This window comes from Amblyraja radiata, chromosome 2, assembly GCF_010909765.2.
Source record: "Amblyraja radiata isolate CabotCenter1 chromosome 2, sAmbRad1.1.pri, whole genome shotgun sequence".
In the NCBI taxonomy this organism is placed as follows: domain Eukaryota; kingdom Metazoa; phylum Chordata; class Chondrichthyes; order Rajiformes; family Rajidae; genus Amblyraja; species Amblyraja radiata.
This window is the reverse complement of record NC_045957.1, coordinates 89,411,527-89,430,332: the sequence shown is the minus strand read 5'-3', so window position 1 is coordinate 89,430,332 and position 18,806 is coordinate 89,411,527.

The following is an 18,806-nucleotide window of genomic DNA, read 5'->3' as shown; positions in this document are numbered from 1 at the left end:
CACGTCCATCCTCTTAGCCGCCGATGTGGATGCTGCCCTGGTGGAGTGAGATTTATACACGTTAGTATTTACTCAAGCAGCTCCCAGTACCTGCCTGAGCCACTTGAGATAGTTTGGCTCGTCACCCGACCATGAGGTTTCTTGTGGCTGACCCATAAGGCTTTTTCTCTCCCTCGGGGATTTCTTATTGTGTCGATGTAATTCAATAAGTGGGTCATGACACATAACCGTGGTTCAGGTGGGTATGCCCGGAATTCCATGACTGGACCTGATGTTCCTGGTCTGCTCTGTTTGACCAGCCCCTGAATGGTAAATGTGACATGGTCTAGTGTTATAACCATATTGTCCAATCGTAGTAGATGGAGGAACTGGACTCTTTGAGCTGAGATAAGTGCCATCAGCATGACCGTCTTCAGAGTAGGCTGTTCCAGGGCGAGGGACCTGGCTGGTGACCATCCCCTAAGGTACGTCAGGACCACACTGACATCCCAGATTTGGGTGTACCTAGGTCTGGGGGATTAGAGTTCAATGTGCCTCTCCTGAGTTTGATCACCAGCGGGTTGTACCCTGTGGCCTGTTGTCCTGGTGCTGACAGAGCACTTCTGGCTGTATTAATGGCGCTGTAGCTGAGTCCTTCATTGTGGTGAAGCCTGCCAGGAACTCCAGTACAGGTTTTGTTGTAGTTGAATATGTAGTTCCTGTATTTGAACAGTATCTTCCCACTTCTTGATGTTCGCCAGGTATAGTTCCCTTGTGGATATGCGATGGGATGTTGTCATCGTGTCGATAGTGCTGTCTGACAAATCCAGGCCCAGCAGTGGTCTTTCCAATTCTGCAACCCAGGCCCAGCAGTTGTCTTTTCAAAATCTGCAACCCAGTAGTTTAATTTATCGTGGCATGGGTGACTTATGCCTGATACTGGGTGAGTTAATAAGTCTGGGCTACTGGGAAAAGTCATTGGGGTTTTAATGACCATGTCGAGGACCAATGGGAACCATGGCTGTGTAGGTTAGTTGGGTACTATCAAAATACCTGAAGCAGAGTCCATCTGTATTTTGCGTAGTACCCGACAGATGAGGCCGTAGTACCTGACTGATGAGGTAGAAAAGGGGAGAACATAGAGATTAGATTCCCCCCCTAGTTCAGCGGGAATGTATCCATTGCCGCTGCCTCAAGGTCTGGTTCCATGCGACATACATCGGTATGTGGTGATTCAATTGGAATACAAGGAAATCGATATCTGGTGTTCCATATTGCTTTGTAATATCAGCAAATACTTTGGTTTAATATGTCTGTTACAGTATTTAGCTCACCTGGTAGGTAAGTTGCTGATGGTCAAATATGTTTGACGACATACCATTACCAATTGTTAAATAAATTGTCACATGATATCGATTTTATTCTGCCCATGTGGTTTGGTATATGCCACCACTGTGATGTTGTCAATTTATAAACAAACATGCAAAATGGTGCACTATTGAACAATATGCTTTTACCCATAGAACGTACTCAATATTTCCAACTAGGTTTTATGCCCAGTGTCTGTAGTGATGACGACTCCAGATTAATCCATTTACCACCTGTTCTGGATATGGGTTATGTTGTTTAAACACTAGCACCTTCGCTCTAATGGAAAGGTTCAAGTTAAGTAGCTGGTAATGCTGCTACTAATTTCCCAATTACTCTTGCAACTATGTTGAATGGTTGGTTGATTGTTACCTTTAATTTGTTACAGGTTGTGCCATACGCTGACTCTCCTTTTGAGTGGATAGAGTTAATTGAATACCAGATAGTCCATAGTTATGGATGGTGTCAACGTAGATTTATCTGGATTGTATGACAGAGCCCAGGCTAAATAAGTTATAGTAGCTAATGCTGCTGATTTAGCTATTTCCATGGTTTTGTCTGTCGTTAATATCATTGAGACATGCCATGGCGATATGTTCCTTAATAGTGCCAGGGCTGGTTTGAATATCTTGGAAAACAGTTTTGGCTTATATTTAGCCATTGTCAATAATTTATACTGCCATAGTTACCCCTTCCAGGTAAATTGTGGTATCTCCGAAGATCTTTTATGAATGGGTACTGAATAGTATGCATCTTTTAAGTCGATGTCTACCATAAAGTATCCTAGGAAATCCACGGTTAGCAGTTACAAGTTTTCCATGAAAGTGTGTATACCTGGTGAAAATATCCAAGTAGTTAAGTCAATGATGGTGCGCCATTCACCATCTTTGGGTTTTTTGGTACCAAAGGTCCATATTAGACTTCTTTATGACCCCTTTGTATATCTCCTCCAGTTCAGCTAGTCCCTCATGTTCTTTTTTAGTGGGAGGGTAAACCCCTTTGGGGTGCATGCTGAACTGGTGGCAAGTTTCTTAATTCAATTTTTATCCTTGAATACTTTTGGTATATAACCACCAAGTATGATTGTTCTTCATGCTTCCAAACCCAGGTGTGATTTCAGCCCTGCCCTAATGATGCCAAGTATCTTGGATACTTCGTCCAATATTTAGGCTTGATTTGGTAACTTTACCAGATAGCAGGATCTGTGGTTGTGAGGTCGGCGTTCTCACAGTCCTGTGAATTTTTTAGGTTGAGGGCAGGTTTTATGACTTCCTTCCAGAGGTTGCGGTCGTATACTGTGTTGAACAGTAGGGTCAGGTGTTTTGCCATACTACCCTGCCCCTCTGGAATGAGCATGCGAAAATGATAGTCAGGGGTATCAAATGCAATTTAAGATATTTGTGTTTTTAAATGCCCTGCTCAATGTACCCCCAATAATGGTAGGCACTTTGAGTAAATGCAATTTTGGGGAGGCATGATAAAATCCAACGCCTCATGACTACCTGTCTTGGAGAGGTTTTTTGGAAAAACAGGTAGTAAGCTGGCCGTCAGTTTAGACTGTAACGGCCATCTCGCTCATGGTGTAGCCACGTAGCGGTATCTCACACACAGCAGCTCTTCCTGATCCTGTACCTCAAGCATACTCCCGATGTTGTTCAGCCAGTGACCCCTCTTCTTGACCAGCCCAGCCCTGGTCGCCATCGATCTCCTCTGATGAGGGTGATGGCCAGTGCTGTTAGTGCACTGGAGTGGGAGTGTTATGCTCCCTTGGCGAGCTTGCCCCAGCTCCTGAGGCACGTCTCGCTGGAGATTTTTACTCCATGACCTTTCTCTAGGCTTGGAAAACAGACACTTACTCGCTCTCGGGCGGTAGTTTGAAGTGCCGGTTCCATCTTCCGTGTCTGTCTCCAGCCCGAGGTTCGGTTGCCACCTTTGCTCAAGAGGCTGTCTGCCGTTCTCGGGCGGCGAGTCTCCTTGTCGGAGTATGCAGGGATTACCGGCCGGTTTTTGAATTTCCCTCCAGTCCGCTGCTGTTGGTCAGACAGCTCTTAGCGGACTGGGCATCGGCTCAGTACCCTGACTGTGGACCACAGCGTGTGCTGTCCAGGTGCCGCCTCTCGCCCCCTCCACTGACGGAACGCTCCTTTCCTTGAGTCGAACGGGGGCGGTTTCCCTCTGTGCTGCTTTGCTCCAGTTTCCCCTGGTGCACAAAGAGGAGCAAAGTTGTGAGTTTGAACCTGTGGGTAAGTACTTACCTAACGGTCCATTCCTTCAAGCTTGTAGCGGGATCGCCCTTACTCCCGTTCGTCGCTGTTGCACTGCGTGAATGCTCATGACGCGCATGCGTGCTGGACGGGTTGTTCACGTAGTCACTCACGTGACTCCGAAATAAAATTCCTGTAAAACCTGGGACAAAGCAAGTTACCGTTCATCCTCCCACCCTCCCATCGGCCCGCCCTCGGGCTCCTCCTCCTCCCTTTTTCCTTCTTACTTTCCCCACCCCCCATCAGTCTGAAGAAGGGTTTCGGCCCGAAATGTCGCCTATTTCCTTCGCTCCATAGATGCTGCTGCACCCGCTGAGTTCCTCCAGCAATTTTGTGTACCTACCGTTCATGCACTAATGCTTTCCCATACATTCCTATTCTGTTCACTAGGGGGGGTTCCCGATACTATCCGAATAAGTTGTTCCTCTTTCTCACTGCTCGTATGATCTGTCTAGGTTGTGGCTCTAATCCATAATATAATCTTTCCTATCATAGGATCAACACTAATCAGCCCTCTCCGTATTCACACGGTTCTTTAATGTATATCTGATGATGGTTTCTCATATAAATTTCAGCTGGGTTCAGTCCACATTTCCCTGCAGGCGTGACTCTTATTTACAACAAACCATGAGGAATGTTTCAATTCAACCACATTCAGTCTCAGCCTTCAATTTAATATTTTAAGTCTTGGGGTTTATAGATGCCGACATCCTCTGGTCTTTCTGGTGATGGGGGGGGGAAGGGTTGGTCCGTATGCGCTCGGGCCGTGTCAGCAAGCCGCCTGTTCGGTATGGTGATTTAATTCTGTTGCCATGGTTATCCTCCATGTTTAATCTTCTAAGGGGAAGGATGTAGATGGTTTATGCATGCAACCAATCATATAGCTACCTCAGCACTACTAACCCCGCCTTAGGTATCATTTATAATAATGCCTGCTTCTCCTTCTGAGCAGTACAGTAGCAGGCTGGAGTCAGTGACTACTCATGTATCGTTTAACTCTGTATCCTTATTAAAGACTATTAGAAAGTTACACGTGTGTAATGTCCCATTTACAGGGTTCATCTCACCCTCTTCATTCCACAGCTTGTGGTCGATAACACAACTCCATCCAATTCCTGTGGAATTCCCAGCCGTTGAAAGTTAATCAATTAATTTCCATACATTGTCAATTTATTCTAAAGCCAATTAAGAATGCCGAATCTAAGGACAATTTCTTTACACCTTGATAATAGCTTTACTGTCAAGGGTTAGACAAATTTAGATCCATCAGTCAAATACATCGACTCTGACGCGTACCCATTCCCTTATTCCTCCTTCTAATGCAATAAGACTTCTCCTCCAGTACCTCTTCCTTAGTATGTTGAATAGGCTCTCAGACAATAGGGGTTCTTCCTTCTAACTAATTTCCTTTTACCACTGAGTAACTCTGTCTTAGTATGTTAACTTTGGTCTCTCGAAGGGGGTTCTACTATTCACATTTCCTCTGTCTTAATATTTCAATGCCAGCTCTCATGTTCCCTGAATCTTCCTCCATTTTACCAGATCTCCCATCTTCTATCCTTCCCTAATGTTCTTTGAATAATCCTTCCCATCTTTGGCTGCCTGTCTGGGAATGAGACAATAAAAATACCAAGTTAATAATCAGATTTTAAACACTCCTAAGCCAGATCTCATAAGTCAATTCCAAATCTTAAACTTTAAAGTGCTTCCAATTCATCACTATACAATTTAGAGATCAAATTCAGAATGTTGTCAATTTATTTCTAATGACTATAATTAAGGTGCAAAGTAGGTGTCCCCAAACCACAGAGGAGTATTATTTTCAAATCTAATTTGTTATAATTGGTGCTTGCCCCAATAATCTTCAGAGGTTGTTTGTATTTCTTTAGAGAGTTTCAGATATTGTTCTCTTCTTTTTCCTTCACTGGTGTCAAATGTTATGTTGTTAAAGTTGGGCACTAGGGTAGGTATCCTCTTCTTCTTCCTCGATGTTAGTTTCAAAGAAGTATGAATACCGAGAAGCAGCCTTCTTTATTTGTTTGCCTCTCCCAGATGGTATATTAAAGGGACAGGACAATATCATTTCATCTTCGTTGTTGGTCTTTGTCTCTGGAGAGCTACCTGGATGGAGATAATGGCCACACATCCATCTTCTGCCCGTTCTTAAGGGTCCACATACTCTCTACCTCACTTCCCAGATAGTGGCGTTGTAAGTAACACTGCCTGCAGGCACAACAACTTTGTAACAAGTTAGTACAATGGCTCCTATCCCGTACCACCTGCGCAATAAATTTGTTTCTTGCTTCCCTAGTGCCAGTTTAGTTCCCTTCAGTCTTATCCTTTATAACACCAGCTACTTTGTCTCTATTTTAATATTCCTTGCTTTTGGTGAAGTTTCTCAATCCCAATCAGCTTCTTTGTAACTCTCTTCCTGGGATTTGAAAGGGGTGGTGTTCTTTCTTGTCCTGATAATTTATTATTCATGAGGATACCCTCAGATTTAATCTTTTAGGCTTTGAGGTAAGGGTCATCTTACTCTGTCCACACTCTGGCCAGTGTTCTCTTCCTCTAACTTCAGGGTCCCAAGTATCCCTGTATCCTCTAGGGATCCACTGACTTCATAGACCCCGTGGCCCTCTTCTTTGTCCCCTTCCTCCTCTATGTTCCATCATAGGGCAAGCTCTGCTCCAGTGACCCGTTTCCCCACAGATGTAACATTGATCGGGCCTCACAGCTCTATAGAGTCTCCATTTAAATTGTGGGAAAGTAGGCTCTTGAATAGGCATGTCCCTTAGGTAATCAAGAGGGATCCATGCCTTAAATTATTCCTTTTCCTTCGATGTCACTTCCAGTTTCTGTATTCCTAGTACTGGTCTCTGGAGGGATTTAGTTGGTAATGAACCAGGTTGCACTGGAGTGGAGCCATCTGTAGCCTGGGTATAGCCTGCACCTACTGCAGTATCAAATTCTAAAGGCGGAGTAGGCACCACCCTACTCGGAAATTGTCTACGGGGCATTCGCTCCATTTCCATAGTATCGGGGATTTGTTCCGATCTTATAATCTTAGCGATATCAGGATCAGCTATTTCACAGCCCCCTACTGTCTCACCCTCAGAGAAACTGCTCTTTCTGCTAGCGGAATCTCTATACTTTAGGAATGATTCCTTTGCTTCTCCAGTTGGTCTTTTAATTAATTTCGGTACTCACTTCTGAAGAACCTTCCTTCTAGCTCCCTGATCCTTCACACTATCCTCTGCTGGTGAAGCAATCGTCGGAGCTAGAGAGTCCTCTCCCGATTTCCCAACTATGGATTTAAATTTAGTGGCTAGAGTCAGAGATGCCGCTGACTCCACCTGAGCACCCTGTTCGCAAGCTGTGCAAGGTGTTTTGGAACTAAGAACATGAGAGGGCTGAGAGGAATGCTGTGACTCTATTCTGAAAAAGTCTGCCCATCCATTTATATCTGGTTTGCATTGATCCAATCAGTTCCATGCAATTTCCACCTTATTGTAAGACACTGCAGATGTCCCATTCTTTCTCTGTAGCTCTTATCTATGCCACAGACAAACTGGCACCATTCAGCAGCTTGTCCCAGTTCAGCAATAGCACATTTAACTGGACCAAAAAGGGCCTAGCAGCACACAAGCCTTTAATCAATTTTAATGTCATGGCTGCTCCAATTTAGCCAGGATTAACACCTTCACTGTCTTCCAACATCTTTACTGTTTTTCTAATAGTTGACATAATCTGTATGTGATATTTTGCAACTGCATTGATCAGGTCAAGTGGATGGCACAATCTGATGAAGTAAATGTGCATCTCATTACAATCTTGATAAAGTTATGTGAACCTTGTGGTTCTTTTAAAATATATATATTTATTGGAACAGAAGAGTTATTCGTAAGATCATCATTGTTGGCAATGTTTCTCTTGATAATGTCAAGATGAAGGGCAAAGTGTACTGGTCAGAAGCTTGTCTGAATAAACAATAGCCATTTTCAATCTAGGTCAATTTCTTCTGTTGTGCTCGAAAACTAAGGTCAGCAACAAACCTTTTAGGCCTGGATAGTGAATATCCATTATGTGCGATGTTAAATTTCAAATGGTAGGTTTCACTGGCAAATAAATAGAATTGTCAGGATATTAGTATCAAATGGTACAGGTCATGCGGCGGCGCTGACTTCAACATCTGGAGCCTGGGATCTCTCGATGAGATCACCAGTGGTGGAGCTCCAACCGTCGCGGCCTTGTCGGCTTCGGAAGCCGCGGTCTCCGGTAAGGAATCGGCCGTTCCAGGTGTCCCTAGCCGCTGAGAGGACTCTCCCGACGCCGGAGCACCATCTCCCGGCGAAAACGGCCTGGAACATCGGGCCTCCGTAGAGGCAACTGTGGAGGCCTCAATTGGCCCGACTATGGGTGAACTGGGGATGGGGACTGGACATTGTGCCTTCCCCCATAATGGTAACCATTGTGGGGGGATGTTTCTATGTTAAAGTTCCTTATTGTTCCGTTTCCAAGATGGCTGCCGGAAGGGAGAGTAAACCCTGGCGCGATTAGCTGCCGCTGCTCTCTCTTTGAATTGTGTCTTTGAATTGTGTATTGTTGATGTCTTTACTATTTAAAAAAAAAAAAAATGTTGTCGTTATTTTTTGTTTTGTTTCATTCCGCTTACTTGCTTTGTATTCTGTTTACTAAATTTTGTAAGGTGTCCTTGAGAGTCTTGAAAGGCGCCCATAAATAAAATTTATTATTATTATTATTATGTGGAGGATTTCCACATTCCAATGATTATACATTGCTTCTCTGTAATCTTTATAAATCATTTGTCAAGATTACAGTAAAGGATTGAAGGAACGCTTGCAAAAATATCTGAGTGACCTTGTGAGCACTCTGAGTAAACAACAATGCAAGTCTTTGGAGGAGACCTATGCAGCACAGAAAGCAAAATATATCATCATTAAATGGTTTCTGTTCATGAGATTTCTGGACGATTTGTAAGAATTACAATTTGACTGCAAAAATGTTCACAAATTCATGTTATAGGAACAGAATTAGACCATTTGACCCAAGGGGAAAAAAAATGTGGAATATAGTTCTATGCATTGTACAAGTAGAAAGGATGGTTAAAAGTGTAGACCAATTGTATTGGATGATAGTAGATTGTCCTCTGAGAACAGCACACAAAGTGTCTCCACACTCCAGCGCCATCTCATTTGAAAAAAAAAAAGCATATTTAGGTTAAGTGAATTAATTAAAAAGAAAATTAACCAAGCTAGTATTTAGTAGTGAACCATTTTTTTTCAAATTGGTTTCAATGGGCCTGTGGGACTTGCATTCTAGTAGATTCAGTGGGGACATTTCCAAACTGAAGTGCTGGTAAATCAGAGGAACTACACACCTTGTACTGACACAATAATAAGGGCATCAAGATTCCCTACAGCCGAGTGAAGGGTGGACGTCAGATTGTGCTCAGGGTCCTAAGTTACCAAACATTTAATTAAAGCAGACTGATCAGAATGGATGTTCTTAAGGTTTAGGAGCAGAATTATTCCATTCGGCCCATCAAGTCTACTCCACCATTTCAATCATGGCTGATCAGTCTTTCCCACTTTTCTGCCCACTTTTCAATGGAAATCTAGGGTCAATATAAAATACTCATACCCTCAAACACTGGAGCACAGAAAAAGAATGAGCATTATCTAGATGGTGCATGCACCAGCTTCTTGCTCGTGTATTACACACGTTGTCCAAAATCAATTGGCTAAAGACTAATATTTCCAGTATGATAATAACAAGTTCATAGTTGATTAAGTTTGCCATAGATTGTAATGACCTTCCCACTGACCTTTAACGAAAGCTGATTGAAGCTGGTTGTTTCAATGCTAGAGAATATTGCGTTTAAATTACTGATATTCTAGCACCAATTTCCACTCCAACTTAAGCAATCCATCCCATCCTGGCAGATGATGGTCTGCACTTCTGGCCAAGCTAAACAAAACATTCCACTCTAATGTTCCAATGAGTATGTTATGTAGTCGCCAGCAACCTGCTTTAAATAGTAACTCACGGCGAAACTTATGTGAAAAATAATAAACTAAATACAGCATACTGTGTAAACAAATAGACATTATCCTGAATTTGACAATGCTAGTTTCAAAATGTCCCCCCCCCCCCGAATATGTCACCGCACAGAGCCAACTGCCTGTGCTTTCTTGCAGAAGAAATCCAGAAATATTTGAAGCACACCTTTGTGTTCCAGTCTTTCACCAGCCACAATATGGTTTCCAACAACAACCTGAATGTTATGAAATATTTCAGACCTCTCAACATAATGACTTTTGTGGAATTCAACAGATGTTTTGCCGTGGTATTTTGTCCCTGGCGAGACTAGGCCAAGCTAAATGTTTGAAATATTCTGATAAAGTTGGGAAGGAGCATTCACCCATGAACAGTTTTTAAATTCCATTTTGAAGACTGCGACTACCTAGAGAGTTACAAAGCTAATACATTGTGTTCAAAAGTTTTTTTTTAATTCACAAAGTATTACCTTCCTGACCTTTAAACTGAGCTTTAAGAACCAAGAATAGCAGATCAGGTTAAAAGAAGTATTAATTCTGTAAGGGTGGTTACTATTTATTCTGGCATTTAACTGGAACATACTAAAATAGTACAGTATTTCAGGAAGTGCCTCACTGTGGTTGCATGTATGACTGCCTTGCATCTCAGCAGACATATGTTCACTTTTCACTGGTTGCCAGAACACATGATAAATTCACACTTAACTTGTAAAGTAGATACTCACTTTTATTTTTTTGGAATTGCATGCGGAGATGGAACTTGAGGGAGAGCTGCATCTGATGCATAAACGTTAGACTACTCTGGAGAACAGCGAGGTCGGGTTTCAAGGAGTGTCCAGCATCCACCTGCTACCTCAAGCTGGAGGATTAAAAGGAGAAACGTTTAAAGGGGAAACTATGAAATGAACCTATTTATTTTTATTAGTGCAGTTCCAGCAAATGTGTTCGATAGTCAAACCAGCCATTCAAAAAAGAATATATAAAATAAATTAAATTATTTTTGTTAATGCAGTTTTAGCAAATTTGTACTATGTTTAAAGAAAGCAGATCACAACATTTTTCCCCCATGAAGTGATTTAAATGTTGTCGATCCTGTCTTTGAACAGTCGCAAATATTTATGTTATGATCACAACATCATACAAAATTAACTGTTGATGCAATGAATGTATTTCATATTATACTGATAACCAGGCATTCCATTGTCATTCTATTGTTTTCCAACAAATTGCCATCTATGTGATTCACCCTAGATCACTAGCACCACCAGCCTGATAGGTAGAAATTCAGAAGAAGCCCATGTGTCAAGAGTTGAAACTTCACAATTTGGTTTGAACCCATTAATTCTCGATATCAGAACAGAGGGAGGCATTTCTCTCTTAACATGGAGCATAGAACTGAAAGCACAGTACAAGAACAGGCCCTTCTGCCCACAATGTATGTGCCGAAGATGATGCCAAGACTATCATTTATCTACCTGCACTTAACCCCTATCCCTACATGTGATAAACAAAGAAAATTATCAGTTACCAGTTCATCTTGTAAATAAAGTTATTATCAGCTGACTAAAATTAAATAAAACCTGGATGAGGTAGAAACAGGTTGACTATCTGCTTGTATTTATTTTCTTTCTTTCTTTGCTTTTCAAATTTCACCCATCATGTATATTAACAACTAGTAAGAACATTCTTCTTTAGCCCCAATTGCTTTTTCTTTCTCACAAAAATATTGATATCAAATATAATTTTGACAAAAATTATAGATATTTCAAATGCATTTCTGTCAATGCAGTTACTATTTAGATGCAGGAAAAATGTTCCCGATGTTGGGGCAGTCCAGAACCAGGCGTCACAGTTTAAGAATAAGGAGTAGGCCAGTTAGGACTGAGATGAGGAAAAAACTTCTTCAGACAGAGAGCTGTGAAACTAATTCTCAGCCACAGAAGGCAGTGGTAGCCAATTCACTGGATGTTTTCAAGAGAGATTTAGCTCTTAGGGCTAAAGGAATCTAAGTATATGGGGAAAAAGTAGTACCAGGGTACTGATTTTAGATGATCATCATCCGTGATCACATTGAATGGTAGAGCTGGCACGAAGGACCGAATGGCCCACTCCTGCACCTATTTTTCGATGTTCCTGCCAATTCCTCTGTTTGGATGAAATTGCAATTTTTGTAAATCATGAAATTAGTTTTAAGAACAACTGGAAGCTGGGACACACTGACCTAATCTGTTCTATGTTGGCTGAGGAAGAATAGATACACATACCCACTCATAGACGCATGCTTGTAGGAAAGCACCAGTCCTGAATTAGCCACAGAATCAAAAAGGTTAACAGTACAGGATATCATTCAACTCATTGTATCTATTCAACTCTGTGAATGAAATCCAATGCTTATCCCACATTAATGTTTTGTTCTATAACACCTTCAGCACAAAGAGAATGTTAAGGAAAAATCATTAAACTACTTTCTCAGTGCAACCTGAGATGGAGAAGAAACACGACATATTAAACAATACTCACATGTTGAGAATAAAGCAAAGAGAGAAAGAAATACGACCTTTCATTTACCTAGAGCAACTTTTGATTACAGAGCACCTTAAAGAAGAAATCTTACTAAGATTCTTCAAAACAACAAAGTTAGGCTAAAATTACTTATGAATGAATGCGAGGACATTTGAAGTGTTGATTAAAAACTTTGTCAAATAAGTTGTTTTAGATAGAAGATAGACACAAAATGCTGGAGTAACTCGGTGGGACAGGCAGCATGTCTGGAGAGAAATGGGTGATATTTCAAACCAAGAGATGGGGAACCAGAGGAGGAACTCAGCCTGATAATGGAGGATCCAGCAACAAAGAGTAGCCACAGAGTGCAGGGATTAAATGGAAATCAGTGTTGAGAGAACATCATGTTCTCATTGGACGTGAAGATGTAGAAAGTCAAGTCCTCGTGGCTGGATGGCAATTCGGATCAGCTCATTGGTTGTTTACATGAGCCATGTAATTAATTGGCTATCGAATTGGCTGCAATTCCCTGTAGCAGTTGTACTGTTGTGTAGATGAAAAATGACCACCTGCAATTGTTTCGTCAGTTTAGAGAAGACTGATGGATTTTAAATGCAAGGTATGTGTGAAGTTTGGCTTTGAAGTGAGTTTAGTCTGAGGCCAATTGTGCTTGAGGGTTTGGTTCACTAAAATGGTGTAAACAGTACTGTTTAGAATGAGGTGGAGTCAAAAGCATGTGAGGCAAGCTCCCCATTTGATATAAGGCTACAGTTATGTGAATAGATTGGATTGATAGGTCCGGTAAACGGTGCTCTGGCAATATTCCCTGCTGTTACAAAATGACAGGAGAGAGTGGGTCTAGTGGTATGGAGGCCAGTGGAGGAGAGGATAATGAAGGAAATGTTGAGAAGGAGTGGGAAACCGTGGGAACACGGGGTAGCCCCAGGAAGAGCAGCCGTAAAAGAAGGAAAAGCAATATTGGTGGATCGGAGAGTGAAGAGAAGGAACCAGAAAAGGAACCAGAAAAGGAAATGTCGTTAAATGTAGTGGTGAGGTTTGAAGGAGAAGGAGGAGTAAAGAAGATAGAGCCAATGAAGCTGACAAAAATAATCAGAGCCCAGGTTGGGGAAGTAAAGTATGCAAGAGTGCTGGAAGATGGAAACATGCTAATAGGGTGCAACAGTGAGGCTCAAGTTGAAAAGGCAATGAAAATGAACAAGATTGACAAAATCAAAATAATCAAAGTAGTGAGAGTGGGAGAACGGAGGAGGGCAGGGTGTAAAGGGGTTATCTATGGAATCCCTCTCAAAGTTAATATGAGTGAACTGGTTCAGGAACTCAGAAAGAAATGTGAATTAATTATGAATGCCAAAAGAATGACCAAAGGAGCAAAGAAAGAGGAAACTGAGTCAGTCCTGCTTGAATTCAAGACAGAATCCCTTCCAAAAGTGGTCCATTTTGGATTCATGCGATATAGTGTAAGAGAGTACATACCCAAGCCAATGAGGTGCTTCAAATGTCAGAAATTTGGGCATATAGCTAAAATGTGCAAGGGGGCGAGGAAATGCGCAAGCTGTAGTGGGGACCATGAATATGGTCAGTGTGGAGAGGGGGTCAGACCAAAGTGCTGTAATTGTGGAGGAGAGCATAGTGTGGCTTACTGGGGCTGTGAGGTGATGAAACGTGAAGCTGAAGTACAAAACATAAGAGTGAAGGAAAAGGTCTCCTATGCAGAGGCAGCAAAAAAGGCTGACCCTACAAAACAGATGAATGAAAGAAGGATCAGGGGGGAGCAAGATATGGGCATAATGGAAACAATAAAAGAAAAAGAAAAGAGTATATGGAAAGAAAAGAAAAACCTGGTTATATTTATAGCAGGAGTAATAAATGCGACAGCAGAAGTAAAATCCAAAACAGAAAGGATCCAAATCATTGTAAAGGCTGCAGTCCACCACTTGGGCATGGCAGGATTGAAGTGGGAGGAAATACATGATGGCCTCAGTATCCAGGCGAGCCAAGAGTCAACATGTGTGGGTTAATAATATTAATGTTAATCCTACAATGGAATGCAAGAAGCTTGTTAGCCAATGGGCAAGACTTTAAGCAATTCATAGACAGTAGGAAGGAAAAACCAGATGTCGTATGTATCCAGGAAACCTGGTTGAAACCAAGTTTAGATTTTGTTCTATATGATTATGTTGCAGTGAGATGTGATAGGGGAAATGGGGGAGGAGGGGGTTGTGCCACTTACATTAAAAAAGGGATACCATACAAGGTATTAGGAATTGGGTAGGAACAGGAATATGTGGTAATAGAAGTATGGTCTGAGAGGAGGAAAATAGTGGTAATAAATTACTATAATCCATGTAAGCGATTAGAGGTCAATAAGTTACAGGAAGTAGAAGGCCAGAGCAAATCTAATGTTATTTGGTGTGGGGACTTTAACGCACATAATACATTATGGGGCAGTGGAAAGTCAGATAATAATGGACAGGTAATTGAGGAATTATTAAATGATGGTAATCTAGTATGTCTAAATGATGGAAAGAAGACCAGGGTAGATGTTAAGACAGGGAAGGAGTCTGTGTTGGACCTTACACTTGTTTCTAATAGGATTGCTGCTAAATGTAACTGGGAAGTATATGAAAAGGGTACCATAGGAAGTGATCATCATCCTGTGCTATGCAAAATAAATATTACTTTAACTATGAGTAAAGAAAACAGAAGTGGACGATGGGTGTTTGGAAAGGCTAATTGGGAGAAATTTAAGGAGGAAAGTGATAGATATGTAAAACCGATATAAGAAGAGACAGATATAGAAAACTTTGAGAATAAATTGTCAGAAGGTATCAAAAGAGCAGCATTAGTTTCCATACCTAAAAGTAAAGGAAGATCAAAAAGGAAAGCTGTGCCATGGTGGGACAATAAATGTAAAGAGGCAGTGGTGAATAGAAACAGAGCATTCAGATTATTAAAAAGAACTCATAACTACCAACACATGATTAATTACAAACAGGCTCAGGCAATTGTAAGGAGGACTATAAGACAAACAAAAAGAGCATATTGGAGGAAGTATTGTGATTCAATTGGAAACACAACACAGGTAGGGGATATATGGGTGATGATTAAAAAAATGGAAGGTGATAAAAGGGAGTGGAGTTATCCTATCCTAACAAATGGAGATCAAACTGTAGTCTCAAATAAAGACAAAGCAGAACTAATGGTTAACACTTTTAGTAGGGTTCACAGCTCCCACAACTTATCAGATGAAGGAAGAAGAGGTAGGGAAAGAACAAGAGAGGAAAATGTTGAGGCCTTACAAAGGAAAGGTATCACAGAGGACAAGTACAATATTCCATTTAATTTGGGGGAGCTAAAGAGAGCTCTGGCCAAGTGTAAGAACTCAGCCCCAGGGAAGGATGATATTTGCTACATAATGATAAAGCATCTAAGTGAGGAGGGACTCCAAAAGATACTTGCACTATATAACAAGGTGTGGGAAGAAGGGCGAATACCGGAGAGGCGGAAGGAAGCAATCATTGTGCCTATTAGGAAACCAGGGAAAGATGCAAGTAATCCAGTAAATTATAGACCTATAGCTTTAACAGCACACATGTGTAAACTGATGGAAAGAATGGTAAATGAAAGATTAATGCATCTAATGGAAGAAAACGGTATAGTGGCTAATTATCAGAGTGGCTTTAGAAAAGGGAGAGGTACTAATGATCCAGTTCTGTGCTTGGAAGATGATATAAGGAAAGCACAAGTTAAAAAAGAATCTGTAGTTACTGTATTTTTTGATGTAGAGAAGGCTTATGATATGTTGTGGAGAGAAGGTCTTCTAATAAAGCTGCATTTAATGGGAGTAGGAGGAAATATTTTTAACTGGATAATGGATTTTCTTAACGGTAGAAGTATCCAAGTTAAAATAGGGTCAGACATCTCTAGTAAATGTGTAGTCGAGAATGGAACTCCCCAAGGAAGTGCGATAAGCCCGATCCTATTCTCAATCATGATCAATGATATATTTGCAAACATTCAACTCGAGATGGGGCGATCGCTCTTTGCAGATGATGGCAGCCTATGGAGAAAGGGGAAGAATATAGATTTTATCGTGAAAAAAATGCAGCAAGGGATAGCCCAGGTGGAAGAGTGGGGAGTGAAATGGGGTTTTAAATTCTCTATAGAGAAGACAAAGACAATGGTTTTCACAAGGAAGGAAATTAAAGAGGATGTCCAGTTAAAACTATACGGCAACAATTTGGAAAGAGTAAAAGATTTCTGTTTCCTGGGAGTCCATTTTGACTCCAGATTAACATGGAGGGTCCACGTTACAAAAATAATTGGAAAATGCAAAAAAGCCATCAATGTAATGAGATGCTTAGCAGGTTTAGAGTGGGGAGCAGATATATTATCTCTTAAACATATCTATATATCACTGATCAGATCCAGACTAGAGTATGGCAGTATAGCTTATGGATCAGCATCTAAGTCAGTGTTGTCCGAGTTGGACAAAGTCCAAGCGGAAGCTCTAAGAATCTGTATAGGAGGTGTGCGGACGTCACCTGTATGTGCACTACAGGTGGAAACTGGGGAGATGCCGTTGAGACTGCGCCGCAGACAACTAATGGCTAATTACTGGCTAAGCCTTAAGGGTCATGGAGAGAACCACCCAACAAAACAGGTAGTACAGGAGTGCTGGGAGAGAGGGGTGGCTCAGTCTGGAAGCTTCGGCTGGGTTGGAGGAGGTGTGGCAAGGGACATGGAAGTAGAGGACAAAGAGTTCTGCCCTGCAGTATTGTGGCCATCTGTCCCAATATGGTTACTGAACATCCCAAAAGTTGATCTGGAGATATGGGAGGCAAAAAGGAGGGAAAAATATTCGGACCTAAAAACAGAATACCATAACCATATATATAATAGATACAGGGAACACCTCTTAATCTTCACAGATGGATCAAAGGACCCAGTAGCTGAAACAACAGGGGCAGCTGTGGTAGTGCAAGGGATGAATGTTGAGATTTGCAAAAGAACAAATAACTATTTGGCAGTGTATACAGTGGAACTGTACGCTATTTTGATGGCAGTTCGGTGGATAGAACAGGTGCAACCATGCAAAGTATTAATATGTAGCGACTCATTGTCTGCAATCCAGAGTATTGGGTCTGGTGCATCCCATAGGCGGCCTGACCTAGTGTATGAAATTCTACTACTATTAAGCCAAGTAACAAGGAAGGGCAGTGACGTGACTTTGTTGTGGGTCCCAGCACACGTTGGTGTGCTAGGAAATGAAAAAGTGGATAAATTAGCAAAAGAGGCCGTTAAAAAAGAGAACATAGAGGTAAACTTACAATTATCCAAATCTGAAGGAAAACACATTGTGTGGAAGAAAATAAATCAGGAATGGCAACAATACTGGGAACAGGAGACAAAGGGGAGACACCTCTATTCGCTACAAAATAGAGTGGGCATTACAGCAAGAAGAGGGGGGAACAGGAGAGAACAGGTAGTATTAGCAAGATTGAGGATAGGACACACTCACCTGAACAGCACATTAAAAATGTTGGGAAAACACCCTACTGGGCTGTGTGAGGAATGCCATCAGCCGGAAACAGTTCAGCATGCTCTAGTTGCATGTAGAAGATATGAAACAGAAAGAAGAGTTTTGATCAGTGAAATGAAGAAAATTGGAATGACAGATATATCAGAAAAGAACATTCTAGCGTATGGAGGGGAAGGAAAAGGAGTAAAGGTGTTGTTTAATTTCTTGAGGGCCTCTGGCCTTATAAAAAGGATATAATGTAAAGACATGAGGACTGTGGAGTGAAGCCAGAAGGTGGCAGCAATGCAACATTGTGGATGCCGGCTGCCGTAAAACTCCAAAGAAGAAGAAGGAGAAGAAGAATAGATTGGATTCACTGTGGGGTTTTTTTAATGGGTAGTGGGATGTCTCAGGTGGCTGGGTCTGTTCCAACACATGCAGTCAACTGAAAATATATTCCCAATGCAATTGTCAGGGAATGATCATCTTGGAGAAAGTTCATTCATGCAGGAGATTGGTGTCCATCGAATGATATAGTCTATCCATATTACTAAAAGTCTGATCTTGACCACGCCCTGTTCTGTATATTGATTTTAGAAAAAACGCTGCCACTTACAGCTGTTATTTTTGGCCATCTTATTCAGAGTCCACCTCCGCTGTACAGGACGAGGAATTTTCCCATCGATGAAAAATAGAAGAGTTATTAGTGTTTAAAAAAATGTTGCGATTCTCTCTCCTGAAGGCCACGCCCCTTCCGGAGGGTCTATATAACCCGGAAGTGTTGAGTGTCTCAGTCAGTCTCTGCAATATGGGGGAGCGAGAGGGTCACGTCTCTCAGTCTCAGCTGTGATTAACAATAAACACATGTCTACTAAACTGTGAGTGTGGTTTTACTGACCTTGAGTGCCCTTCATGTGGTTTGAAAATGAAAATGTGATTGGTTTGAAATAAAGCACAGCAAATGGTGGTTGGTTTGAAATAAAGCACTGCAAATGGTTGTTGGTGGTGGTTGGTTTGAAATGAAGTACTGCAAATGGTGGTTGGTTTGAAATAAAGCACTGCAAATGGTGGTTG